This window comes from Bos grunniens, chromosome 4 (assembly GCF_055505025.1).
Source record: "Bos grunniens cultivar Pamir isolate PY7600 chromosome 4, Bosgru_T2T1.0, whole genome shotgun sequence".
Taxonomy (NCBI): Eukaryota; Metazoa; Chordata; class Mammalia; order Artiodactyla; family Bovidae; genus Bos; species Bos grunniens.
In genome coordinates, this window is record NC_141168.1 from 112,446,491 (window position 1) to 112,459,544 (window position 13,054).

A 13,054-nucleotide genomic window follows, 5' to 3' on the forward strand; every position below is an offset into this window, starting at 1 on the left:
ACAACAAAAAAACATAGAAGGCGGGAGAAGGCAGTCTACACTTACAATGCCTGCAGGCAACACATGGGGAAAATACTATCTTCCTTTCAGAAAGGAAAAAGTGAAGTCCTATTTAGACTCCACTTAAGAATCTATACTTAGAAATTTTTCTCAAGGCAATTTTATTTATGAGGTGGTTTTATTTTTTAAAAATCATCTCATTGTGCATTTAAAGACATCACATTGTGCATTTTCATGTAATACTGTGAACTTCTAGACAGGTTCAAGAGTTTATACGACTAAGTGGCACTGTATTTTTATAACTTCACTGAGAAGACTACTAGGGTATGATGATGATTAGGGTATGATTTCCTAGAGAACAAAGTCAACTGAAGTTGATAAAGCTCCGCTTTCATGTTGTTCCCTGTGACCTCAAGTTAATTTCTGGGATTTAAAGTCTCTGCTGGTGATGGGTTAGTTGCTAAGTCATGTCCGACTCTTGCAACCCATGGACTGTAGCCCACCAGGCTCCTCTGTCCATGGGATTCTCCAGGCAAGAATACTGGAGTGGGGTGCCATTTCTTTCTGCCGGGAATTTTCCTGACTCAGGTATAGAACCTGGGTCTCCTGCATAGCAGGTGGACTCTTTACCAACTGAGCGACCAGGAAAACCCTAGGGTACCAAAATTCTGAGCTGAACCTTTATTGATTGGTACTGAAATAAGACAGACCATTGGCAAAGGGGAATGAGAAGCAAAGTTCTTTCATATGTGTGTGTGTGTGTGTGTGTGTGTGCTCAGCCGCTAGGTCATGTCTGACTCTTTTGCAGCCCTGTGGACTGTAGCCTGCCAGGTCCCTTTGCCCATGGGATTTTCCAGGCAAGACTACTGGAGTGGGGTGCCATTTCCTATTCCAACAGATCTTCCCAACCCAAAGATAAAACTCACGTCTCCTGGGTCTCCTGCATTGGCAGGTAGAGTCTTTACACTAATGCCCCATTGGAAGCCCTGCACACATATACACATCTTAAACAACAGTTGTCAATAAACAGAAGAACCAGTTTTCAAAGTAGGTATATTTCTATCCCACATGTTTAGAGTACTCTTTCTGAAGAAGCTGATGATGAAGAATTGATGCTTTCAAGAATACAGAGTTCATGAAGTAATTTGAGTCTCTCTCTGACATCTGTCACACTGTAGCATATTTTCAATTGGCCCATCTGTTGGGGGTTATAAATTTACCAATACTTTTAAGAGTGGATCATTGTTTGGCAGTTTATAGCTCATTCCCCTTGGAAACTAGGAGGACATATGTATGAGTCAGGTTGGTACCCAGGCAGAATAGAGCTGATGAGGAAGAGGATTTACACTGGATGTAGAACCCTGTTCTACCAAGGTGCATGGGAGCGAGATAGGGGAGCTCTCTCATTTGCAGAGATTGTTTGGATCGAGGTTAATCCACAGCCTTAGCAGACAGAGCAGACCAGACATGAGTCATTCACGCAATACCATCAAGAAATCTACCAGACGTGATTCTTTTAGTCGCAAGTAATAGAAACCTCATCCCAAATTGGTTTGAGCAAAACCCAGATGAATTAGCTCATAAACTGGATAGTCCCAGGAGAGTGTAGGTGTGGCTTATGTGGAAACTTACATGATATAACCATAATCCAGTTCTCTCCACCTCTTGGTTTGGCTTGGTTTTTCTCTGATATGTAGGATTTAAAAAAATTTTTTGGGGGCGGGGATGTGGACCATTTTTCAAAGGTCTTCATTGAATTTGTTACAATATTGCTTCTCTTTTATTTTATATTTTTTTGGCTGTAAGGCATGTAGGATCTTAGCTCCCCAACCAGGGACTGAACCCATGCCCCCTACATTAGAAGGCCAAATCTTAACCAAGATTAAGACTAAGACACCATGGAGGTCTCTGATGTGTTGGATTTAAGATACATCCTACCTTTATGGTTGTGAGACAGCTTCCTGAAGTAGTGCCATCCTTCAGTCCAATTGAAACGGGACCCTGCCCTAGCTCACAGGACCCTGTACTCTAGGGAGTTCTTCTCTGGATCTGCTTCAGCCATGCCCTAGGGGCACACACTCCCCTAGAAGCTTTTCACATCCCTCTAGGTCACACTCTGGGTACCACGGACCCAAGGATTCCCTGCCCCAAATCTGCAAGCTAGCTCTCAGTCCTGAGTGGAACTCTGCTTTAGTCCATCCCCCTGAAGGTGAGTGAAACTGACAGCTTGCACATCTCCAGGCTCAAGAGTGAGCTGCTTGCAGATGATGCATATGGAATTTAGATGAGCAGGATGGGGTTCTCTTACATGTCTTATGAGTCCCCTTCTGGCACAGAATTGAGGCAGGAGTAAGAAGAGAAGCAGTTGGACCATGGTTTGCAGATCTTTTCATCCAGCTGTGTTTCAGAGCAGAAATCTGAAGAGTCTGAGGATTTGAACCTTGCCTTCAAGGTCATTATGAAAGTATATTTGTCCAAAAGTCAAAGTGTTAGTCACTCAGTCATGTCCCACTCTTTGTGACCCCAGGGACTGTAGCCCACCAGGCTCCTCTGTCTGTGGGGTTTCCCAGGAAAGAATACTGGAGTGGGTTGCCATTCCCTTCTTCGGGAGATCTTCCTGACCCAGGAATCGAACCTGGGTTTCCTGCATTGTGAGCGGATTCTTTACCGCCTGAGCCACCAGGGAAATAGAGTAAAAGAACAATTAGTATTTAACATTGTGCGAGATTTTACATATTTAAGCACATGGTTCTATGCTTAGAACATAAGCCTCCTCTTGTTTCCTTGCTCCGTGACTTCCACATATTATCTGTTTAGGTTATAACCTTTCAGGTTTAAAATCAAAGAAGATGGGCCGACTTTCAGAGGAAGTCCTGACGTTTTCTCTGCTTGTCTTTTTTAGGCCACATTCCCATCTCTGAACCAATCACTGTTTTCAAATAGGATATCTTGGCTCCCAAACTGCCTAGGACTTAGAACCGAGGTCCACCTAGTCTACTCAGACTAAAATGGGTGAAGGCTGAATCTCAAGCAAAAGCTGGAACTGTCGCTAGAGAGAGGGATGTGTGTTTAAGCTAGAAGGCCAGCCATGATACTGGGAAATTGTATCCGGTTCTCAATTGTAATATGTTGATGGCTTGTTTCAGAGGATGGCCTGGCAGGAACTGGTGGCTCCTAGGAGGAGGGGCACCACTCTTAGTAAGGAAGGTTAGAAGGCAGACAGGACGACTAAAGGCAGACACGCATCCATGGACAAAACAACCAGGGGGAGGACGGAACCACTCAGCGGGGAGAGGAGGAAGAAAGCTCTAGATTAGGAGTGCCCGGGCATCCATGACACACCGAGTCTGGTATGATGAATTAGCTCTGACAGGCTTGCAGATAGTCTGGGAGTCTATGCTTGGACACAGCGTATGGGTGAAACTGTGTCTGTGAGTAGATGGCATCTGTGGAAAATGCAAAGGAAAGATGGTGAGTCAGAGGGAGGAAACCAGGCTGGCTTTCCCTGACATTACTTTCAGAAACAATACTCTTCAAAGAAAAGCTGGTCTCTTGAGTGTGTTATTTGCAATGTTAGAATCATTGTGACCAAAACAGAGTTTGTACACTTTTTGAAAAGGCATTAGATGAGAATATTATTAGTCTTAAGATCCCCAAGTTATGTTTATGCTTGTTTTGCCATAATTCATAAAATTCTAAGCCCTTTATAAACAGGCAGTTTTTATTAATAATCAAATATATTCAATTTACAAATTACATAGATGGGGAACTAAAGTACAACTAAATTCAATCCACATACTGCAGGATTTACTCCCAACTCCTTCCCTATCACTTGCTTTCTTTGTTCAGGATTTCTAAGGGTATTTCCATTTCTTTTGGGTTAATTTTCTGGTTGTGTGCCTACGAGCTATGTTGCTTCAGTTGTGTCCAACTTTTTGCAACCTTATGGACTGTAGCCTGTCAGGCTCCTCTGTCCATGTGATTCACCAAGCAAGAATACTAAAGTGGGTTGTCATGCCCTCCTCCAGTAGATCTTCCTGACCCAGGGATCAAATCTGCATCTCCTGCATTGCAGGCAGATTCTTTACTGCTGAGTCACTGGGGGGGGGGGGCCCAAAATAAAATTATAGTAACTCATATATTGGGCTTCCCTGGTGGCTCAGCTGGTAAAGAATCTGCCTGCAATGCAGGAGACCCCGGTTCAATTCCTGGGTTAGGAAGATCCCCTGGAGGAGGGCATGGCAACCCACTCCAGTATTCTTGCCTGGAGAATCCCCATGGACAGAGGAGCTTGGTGGGCTACAGGCCATGGTGTTGCAAAGATTCAGACATGACTGAGACACTCAGCACAAACACACAACTCATATATTATGGGGACTAATCAAATATATGATTCATATGGAAGAAAGTAAGATAGACTTTACTAATGTCCTAATTCATGTCATACTGACTCATAGAAACTTGAGCTTAGAAGAATATTTGGAAAGCTCTCTTGTCCATCTTTTCTTTACAGAGGAGGAGAAATTTTCAGATAGTTAACAGGCATTTCAAAGGCAAATACTACATAATGGGAATATTCTGAAAGACCTGAAAATCACTTCTTTGTCTACATATAAAACTGGCTTGAGATGGGTTAAAACTTTAAAAGTTGCTTTTTCTATCAATAGCTGAGACATGTTAATAGTTGTTTTTGAAAATAGAAAAAATTCCACTGGAGAAAAGGTTTACTTCTCAGGAACTCTCAAGAATGGGACAACGGCCTTGGAGATCAGTTGGCTTAAAACCCAGTGTGATGCAAGAATCCTTTTTTTATTGCCTTGAAAGTTATTGCAAGGTTAGGCAATTTTGAAACATCATTAACAAGGAGAAAATGGCTTTGAAATACTGGATGTAAGTCAACAGGAGCAGCAGCAATACCACTGAAAGCAAAAGAGACAGGCCAGTATTGGGATGCTGGGACTCTCAGTCTAGATTTTGCTGCTCGGCACCTACTCAACATTCTTACCAATTATTTCTCACATTATATCAACATGGGGCATATATCAACTTTCGAAATGCCTGGAAATCTTTTAATAACTTGGCCCTAGGCAACTTTTAAAACTCATGCTTCTAGAAACTACACAGAAAATCATATTAGAGCTCAATGATGTTTTCATTCTCCGGGTTATGTATTTTCACCAGCAAGAGGGACGCAGTTAACTTCAGTGTCATGGTCAGTGGATTGCAAGAAGCATGGAATGATGATTCAGCAGAAAGGTCCCAGATGGATGGGTTGAAAAATCATCTTTCTCATTTTATAGTTGAGGAAGCTGAGGCCCAGATACCTTGGCTGGTTTGTAGCAACCCCAAGGATGGGTAAATGAGTGGCTCAATGACATCCCTGAAGACCTGGGTTCTTTCCAGTTTCAGTTCTGCCTCCTTCAAGGTATTCACTTTTTCCACATGTTTATCTCAGTGATTGGGAAAGTAGGTGGAGCAGCTCTGGGAATCACAGCTAGGTATAATATTGTCCAACTGAAAACAAGGAAGTTGTCTTTAATAGTAAGAAAGCCTTTCTTAGAGGAGTCCAGCAGATTTCTCATTTCTGATTGGTCAGAAGTGGGTCATGTATCCTTCCTAAACCAATGGCAAAATCAGAGTGTCATTGAGCCATTATGATTTACCTTCTTGGGCTAGAATAGGGCCAGCCTCCTACTAGTATGTGGTCACATGGAGGAGGGTAGCTCTTTGAACAAAACCTTGGTCATTTTAGCACAAGTGTGCAGAGAAATAAATATTGAGTAGGCAACCAAAAAAATCTTCTAAAATCTATTAGGCACCCCAAGCCTCAAGCAACAGCTGAAGATCACTGGAAATGATTTATTTTAGAACCTGCAGAGCATTTCTTTGCTGTCTCTTGCCCTGTTACACCTAAAGTTTTCCTCTTCGGACTTACCTGGTGGTCCAGTGGTTAAGTATCCACCTGACAATGCAGGGGACATGAGTTCGATCCCTGGTCTGGGAGGATCCCACATGCCACTGGGCAACTAAGCCCATTCACCACAACTACGGAGCCCACGCACCTAGAGCCTATGCTCAACAACAGAAGCCACTGCAGTGAGAAGCCCGCACACCACACACAGAGTAGCCCCCACTCGACACAACTAGGGAAAGCCCAACCAAAGCAGTGAAGACCCAGGACAGCCAAAAATAACCAAATAATTCTTTTTTCTTTCCTGTCTGCCTCACCACTTTCTCCTTCCCAACGTTTTCCCTAAACTGGTTGTGAACTAAAACTAGCATATACCACTTTCAGGGTCTACCGCATGCAAAGCACCATATCAATATAACAATCTTCGGGGCGTGTTTGTTACAACACTATAAACCATATTCTTTAAGTCAGTTTAATTATTTTATAATAGTAAGGAAATTGCTATTTGATACCAAAACTTGTTTGTTTGTTTCTTTTTTTTCACCCTGGTAATCACAGATCTTCCAAGAGAAAAGATTTACACTGAGTTGCAGCCACCAAAAGGGTCTCCCCAATGACTCAGTGGGTAAAGAATCTGCCTGTGATGCAGGAGATACAGGAGACTTCAATCCCTGCGTCAGGAAGACCCCCTGGAGGAGGAAATGGCAACCCACTCCAGGAATCTTGCCTGGAGAATCGCATGGACAGAGCCTGGCGGGCTACAGTCCAAAGGGTCACAAAGAGTCAGACATGACTGAGCACACACATGGTGCCACCAAGACTCATAAGAATCCACATCAGCTCATGGAGTTTTTCCTTAAGTATTCACTGTACCTCGAAATGCTAGTAAATGTATTATTTTCTCTACTAGTCATTTCATTCTATAATCAGAATTACATTCTCCTCTAGTAGGGAGTTCTCTCATTTCCTTAAAATCTTTTAAAATTACAGTTCCTTGTCTTGACAACCGTATCGGTGCTGTCGTACTAACTGACAAGGGGTCAGTTGCTTTGTGTTCCAAAACCTGCTATAAAAATGGAAATGAGTATTATTCTTCAGCTCTGAAGGAATATAACATAAATCATCAAGCATTATGATATAAATGTATATAAGTAGTGACTATAAAAAAAATAAGGCTAATTATTATTTAACATAACAAACCTTCGTTAAAGATAAGCCAGTTCTTTCACTGAGCTGAAAGGCACAGAAAAGCACCTAGATTTTTCAGGAAACAAAACCTAGCTGAAGTCTACACTGAGATATTGACTATTTCTGTGGCCTTTTGAAAACTGTTCCTAAATCTTACTTTTCTTTTCTCTACAGTAGAAAAAATAAAAATATGAATAATCTCTTTCTCTCTCTCTCTGTAGTCGCTAAATCGTGTCCAACTCTTGCGACCCCATGGACTGTAGCCTGCCAGCCTCCTCTGTCCATGGAATTCTCCAGGCCAGAATATAGGAGTGGGTTGCCATTTCCTTCTCCAGGCAAAGAATAGGGTCAGCCTATAACTTATTGTCCAGCTGGGACAATTTCTGCATGTTTCCCTCAGACATTCTTTCAGGTCCTTTTATGGGGGAATTTTTGCTTGAAGTTTAATACATATATAGAAAAGTGGATTTTCAAAAACTGAATATATCTATGAAATAGATTTATTATGAAATAACCAGATTTAAAAATCTATAAAATCAGTACCCAGACTAAGGAATAGAGTATGACCAACCAAGCTCAGATATGTTCTTTTTTAAAAAAAAAATGTATTTGGCACAGCATCTGGGATCTTAGTTTCCCAACCAGGGATCAAAGTGGGGCTCCAGCGGTAAGCATATCAAATTCTAAGCATTGGACTACCAGGGAATTCCCTAAACTGAAATATTTTTGAGAATGCAAGGTGGCATTATTTTTTAACAGCTACTTGAGGTATATTGATATACAATAAACTGTGCATATTTAAATTTACAGTTTGTGCTTCTTTCAGCAGCACATATACTAAAATTGTACAGAAAGGATTAGCATGAGCCTTGTGCAGGCATGACATGAATTTGTGGAGCACTCCATATTTTAAAAATAATAAAATAAAAAATAAATTTACAGTTTGATGAGTTTTGGCATATACCTGTGAAACTATTCACCACAAAATAATAAAAATATTCACCATCTCAAAAAGTTTCCTTGTATCTCTTTGTAACTTCTCCTTTTACCCCTACCTTCCCTATCTTCAGACAACCACTCATCTGGTTTCTGTTACATTTGTGTTTTATAGAATTTTATATTGACAGAATCAGATCTTAGTAGAAAAGCTTTCAGTTTTTCACCATTGCACATTTTAGCTATGGGCTTGTCATATATGGCCTTTATTATGTTGAATATGTTTCCTCTATACACTGTTTGGGAGAAGGCAATGGCACCCCACTCCAGTACTCTTGCCTGGAAAATCTCATGGATGGAGGAGCCTGGTAGGCTGCAGTCCATGGGGTCACTAAGAGTCGGACACGACTGAGCGACTTTACTTTCATTTTCCACTTTCATGCATTGGAGAAGGCAATGGCACCCCACTCCAGTGTTCTTGCCTGGAGAATCCCAGGGACGGAGAAGCCTGGTAGGCTGCAGTCCATGGGGTCACACAGAGTCGGACACGACTGAAGTGACTTAGCAGCAGCATACACTGTTTGCTGAGAGTTTTATCATGAATGGAGGTTGGGTTTTGTCAATGGTCTTTTCTGCATCTACTGAGATGATAATATGCTTTTAAAATTCATTTTGTTAATGTGTTGTTTCAAGAATCATACACTACATGCTTTTTTGTTTGACTTTTTTCCACATAGTGATTCTTAAACATTGTATGTTATGTATCAACAATTTTTTTCATATGGATTTCTGAGTAATATTCCATTGTATGGCTAAATCATGATTGTTTATTCATTCTCCTATTGTTGGATGTTTGGGTTTCCAGTTTGGAGTTATCATAAATAAAGCTGCTATGAACATTCTTGTAAAAGTTTTGGTACAAACATATGTATTCATTCTTATATAAGCATCTCCATGTGGAATGGCTGGGTGATATGGTAGATGCATTTCAGTTTTTAAGAGGCTATTGGGAATCCCCTAGAGGTCCCGTGTTAAGGAGAGCTTTCCAGGTTGTGCTAGTGGTAAAGAACTTGGCTTCCAAGGCAGGAGACTTAGGAGATGCTGGTTTGATCCCTGAGTCAGGAAGACACCCTGGAGGAGTGCATGGCAGCCCACTCCAGTATTCTTGCCTGGGAAATCCCATGGAAAGAGGAGCCTGGTGGGCTACAGTCCCAAGGGTTGCAAAGAGTCAGATGGACACGACTGAGTGACTAACACTTTCATGTCACATAGCCCTGTATTAAAATTATACTTTCTCCATATGCTCACCAACAATTGTTATGATCAATGTTTTTTACGTTAGCCATTCTAATGACTGTGTATCTTATTTTGGTTTTAATTTGCATTTCCCTAATGACTAATGATGTTGAACATGTTTTCATGAGCTTATCTGAGGGGGCACTATTTTTAATTACACTAAGAAAACAAGCATAAAGTAAAAGTGTCCCAGGCAAATTGGGACATACGATGGCCTAAACAAAGACAAATGAAGGCTTGCTTTGTGGATGCTGACGCATCCTTATACCTGGAATAAAGCCCACTTGAACATGGTGTATGTGCTAAAACATATATGACAAGCCATAGCTAAAATGTGCAATGGTGAAAAACTGAAAGATTTTCTACTAGGATCTGAAACTTTTGCCACTTTTATTCTACACAGTACCAGAAGTCCAAGCCACAACAGGCAGTCAAAAAAAAAAAAAAGAAGAAAGAAGGAAAAAAGTCAGAATTGTCTCTATTTGCAGATGTCATAATGTTATATAAAGAAAATGCTAAAGAGTCTACCAAAAACTGTTAGAAATAATAAATGCATTCAATAACTTTGCAGGATACAAAATCAATATTAAAAAATCAGTTACATGTTTATACACTAATAACAAACTATAAGAAAGAGAAATTAAGAAAACAATTCCATTTCTAATTGAATCAAAGAGAATAAAATAGTTGATATATAACAGAAACAAATACAATAATGTAAATCAATTATCCTCCAATTAAAAGGATATAAATTTAAATTTAAAAAAGAATTAAAAACATAGGAATAAATTTAACAATAGAGGTGAAACATATACACTGAAAATTATGACATTGATGAAAGAAACTTAAGAAGCCATGAATTAGTGGAAAGATATTTTGTGTTCATTGACTGGAAGAATTAATACTGTTAAAATGTCCATGCTACCCAAGACACTGAATCTAGACTCAATGCAACCGTTGTCAAAATTCCAATGGTATCTTTCACAGCAGTAGAACAAATAACCCTAAAATTTGTATGGACCCACAAAAGACCCTGAATAGTCAAAGCAATCTTGAGAAAAAAATCAAAGCTGGAGGCACTGTGCCCTCTGATTTCAAACCATATTACAAATCTACAGTAATCAAAGCTGTATGGTATCGGCATAAAGAGACACATAATCCAATCAAACAGAACAGAGAGAGCCCAGAAAATAACCCATGCACATATGGTGAAGTAATTTACAAGAAAGGAGCCAAGAATATACACTGAGGAAAGGACAGTTTCTTCAATAAGTGGTATTAGGAAAATTGAACAGGCTGTATACAAAAGAATAAAACTGGACCCTTATCTTGAACCATATTCAAAAATCAACTCAAAATGGATTAAAGACTTGAAAGCAAGACTTGAACCATAAAATTTCTAGAAGAAAACATAGGCATAAAGTGCCTTCATATCAGTCTTGGTAATGATTTTTTTAACTTGACACCAAAAACAAAGATAACAAAAGCAAAAATAAGTGACACTAAATGAAAATAAAAAGCTTCTGAACAACAAAAGAAACCATAAACAAAGTGAAAAGGCAACCTGTGGAATGAAAGAAAATATTCACAAATCATAGGTCTGATAAAGTGTTCAGTTCAGTTCAGTTCAGTCGCTCAATCGTATCCGACTCTTTGTGACCCCATGGACTGCAGCACACCAGGCTTTCCTGTCCATCACCAACTCCCGGAGTCTACCCAAATTCATGTCCATTGATTTGGTGATGCCATCCAACCATCTCATTCTCTGTCATCCCCTTCTCCTCCTGCCCCCAATCCCTCCCAGCATCAGGGTCTTTTCAAATGAGCTAGCTCTTTGCATCAGGTGGCCAAAGTATTGGAGTTTCAGCTTCAACATCAACCTTCCAATGAACACCCGGGACCGATCTCCTTTAGGATGGACTGGTTGGATCTCCTTGCAGTCCAAGGGACTCTCAAGAGTCTTCTCCAACACCACAGTTCAAAAGCTACAATTCTTCAGCACTCAGCTTTCTTTATAGTCCAACTCTCACATCCATACACGACTACTGGAAAAACCATAGCCTTGACTAGACGGACCTTTATTGGCAAAGTAATGTCTCTGCTTTTCCATATGCTATCTAGGCTGGTCATAACTTTTCTTCCAAGGAGTAAGCGTCTTTTAATTTCATGGCTGCAGTCACCATCTGCAGTGATTTTGGAGCCCAAAAAAATAGTCTGACACTGTTTCCACTGTTTCCCCATCTACTTGCCATGAAGTGATGGGACCGGATGCCATGATTTTAGTCTTCTGAATGTTGAGCTTTAAGCCAACTTTTTCACTCTCCTCTTTCACTTTCATCAAGAGGCTCTTTAGTTCTTCTTCACTTTTTGCCAAAAGGGTGGTGTCATCTGCATATCTGAGGTTATTTATATTTCTCTTGGCAATCTTGATTCCAGCTTGTGCTTCCTCCAGCCCAGCGTTTCTCATGATGTACTCTGCATAAAAGTTAAATAAGCAGGGTGACAATATACAGCTTTGATGTAGTCATTTTCCTATTTGGAACCAGTCTGTTGTTCCATGTCCAGTTCTAACTGTTGCTTTCTGATCTGCATACAGGTTTCTCAAGAGGCAGGTCAGGTGGTCTGGTATTCCCATCTCCTTCAGAATTTCCCACAGTTTATATTCAAAAAAATATAAAAAAATTGTTACAACTCTATAGCAAAACCCCAAAAATTATAGTTATGTGGTCATCATTTTGCTATATATGTACATATATACATATACACCAGAGAAGGCAATGGCACCCCACTCCAGTACTCTTGCCTGGAAAATCCCATGGACGGAAGGGCCTGGTGGGCTGCAGTCCATGGGATCGCGAAGAGTCGGACACGACTGAGTGACTTCACTTTCACTTTTCACTTTCATGCATCGGAGAAGGAAATGGCAACCCACTCCAGTGTTCTTGCCTGGAGAATCCCAGGGACGGGGGAGCCTGGTGGGCTGCTGTCTCTGGGGTCGCACAGAGTCGGACACGACTGAAGCGACTTAGCAGCAGCAGCATACATATACACATATGTATCAAATAATTCTACAGAATATCTAAAACAATGTTACATGTTAACTAAATGTCAAAAAAACTGGGGGAGTGGAGGAAGGAAAAATGAAGGAGAGAAAGGGAGAGTGATGTAGACAAAGAAGAAAAAAAGCCCTTCATTGGCAATGCTTTGTTAACATAAAGTTGTAAATTTTATTTTGTTATTATATAAGCTAATAATAATAATTCAAGTTGATTTTTTTCCCAAAGAAAAATATGGTAAATGTTACATTCTTGATTAAGGGATCCCAGATTCAAAATTTTTATGAAAGTTAGCAAACTGCTATGTTTAAAATTTACACATACACACACACATAATATATATCAAATGGTTTAGCTAGTGTATAGGGCTTCCCTGGCGGCTCCCTGGTCATGAATCTGCCTGCCAGTGCAGAGATGCAGGTTTAACCCCTGAGTCAGTAGGATCCCCTGGAGAAGGGAATGGCAACCCACTCCAGTATTCTTACCTGGGAAATCCCAGGGACAGAGGAGCCTGGCGGGCTACAGTCCACGGGGTCACAGAAGAGCTGGACACAAGGTAGTGACTAAACAACAGCACGGTGTATAGGAAATAGTAAAATGTACTGTCTCATAGCATTGCACTTAAAAGAGCTCAATGTCACAGACGTTGTAAGTAGTTCTTCTTCCT

The 13,054-nt window shown here is 40.6% G+C and overlaps 1 pseudogene; it reads left to right on the forward strand.

The window, feature by feature from the left end:
• Positions 1–7,912: 7,912 nt before the first annotated feature.
• On the forward strand, positions 7,913–8,011 carry LOC147374703 (U6 spliceosomal RNA; annotated as a pseudogene).
• Positions 8,012–13,054: the final 5,043 nt, after the last annotated feature.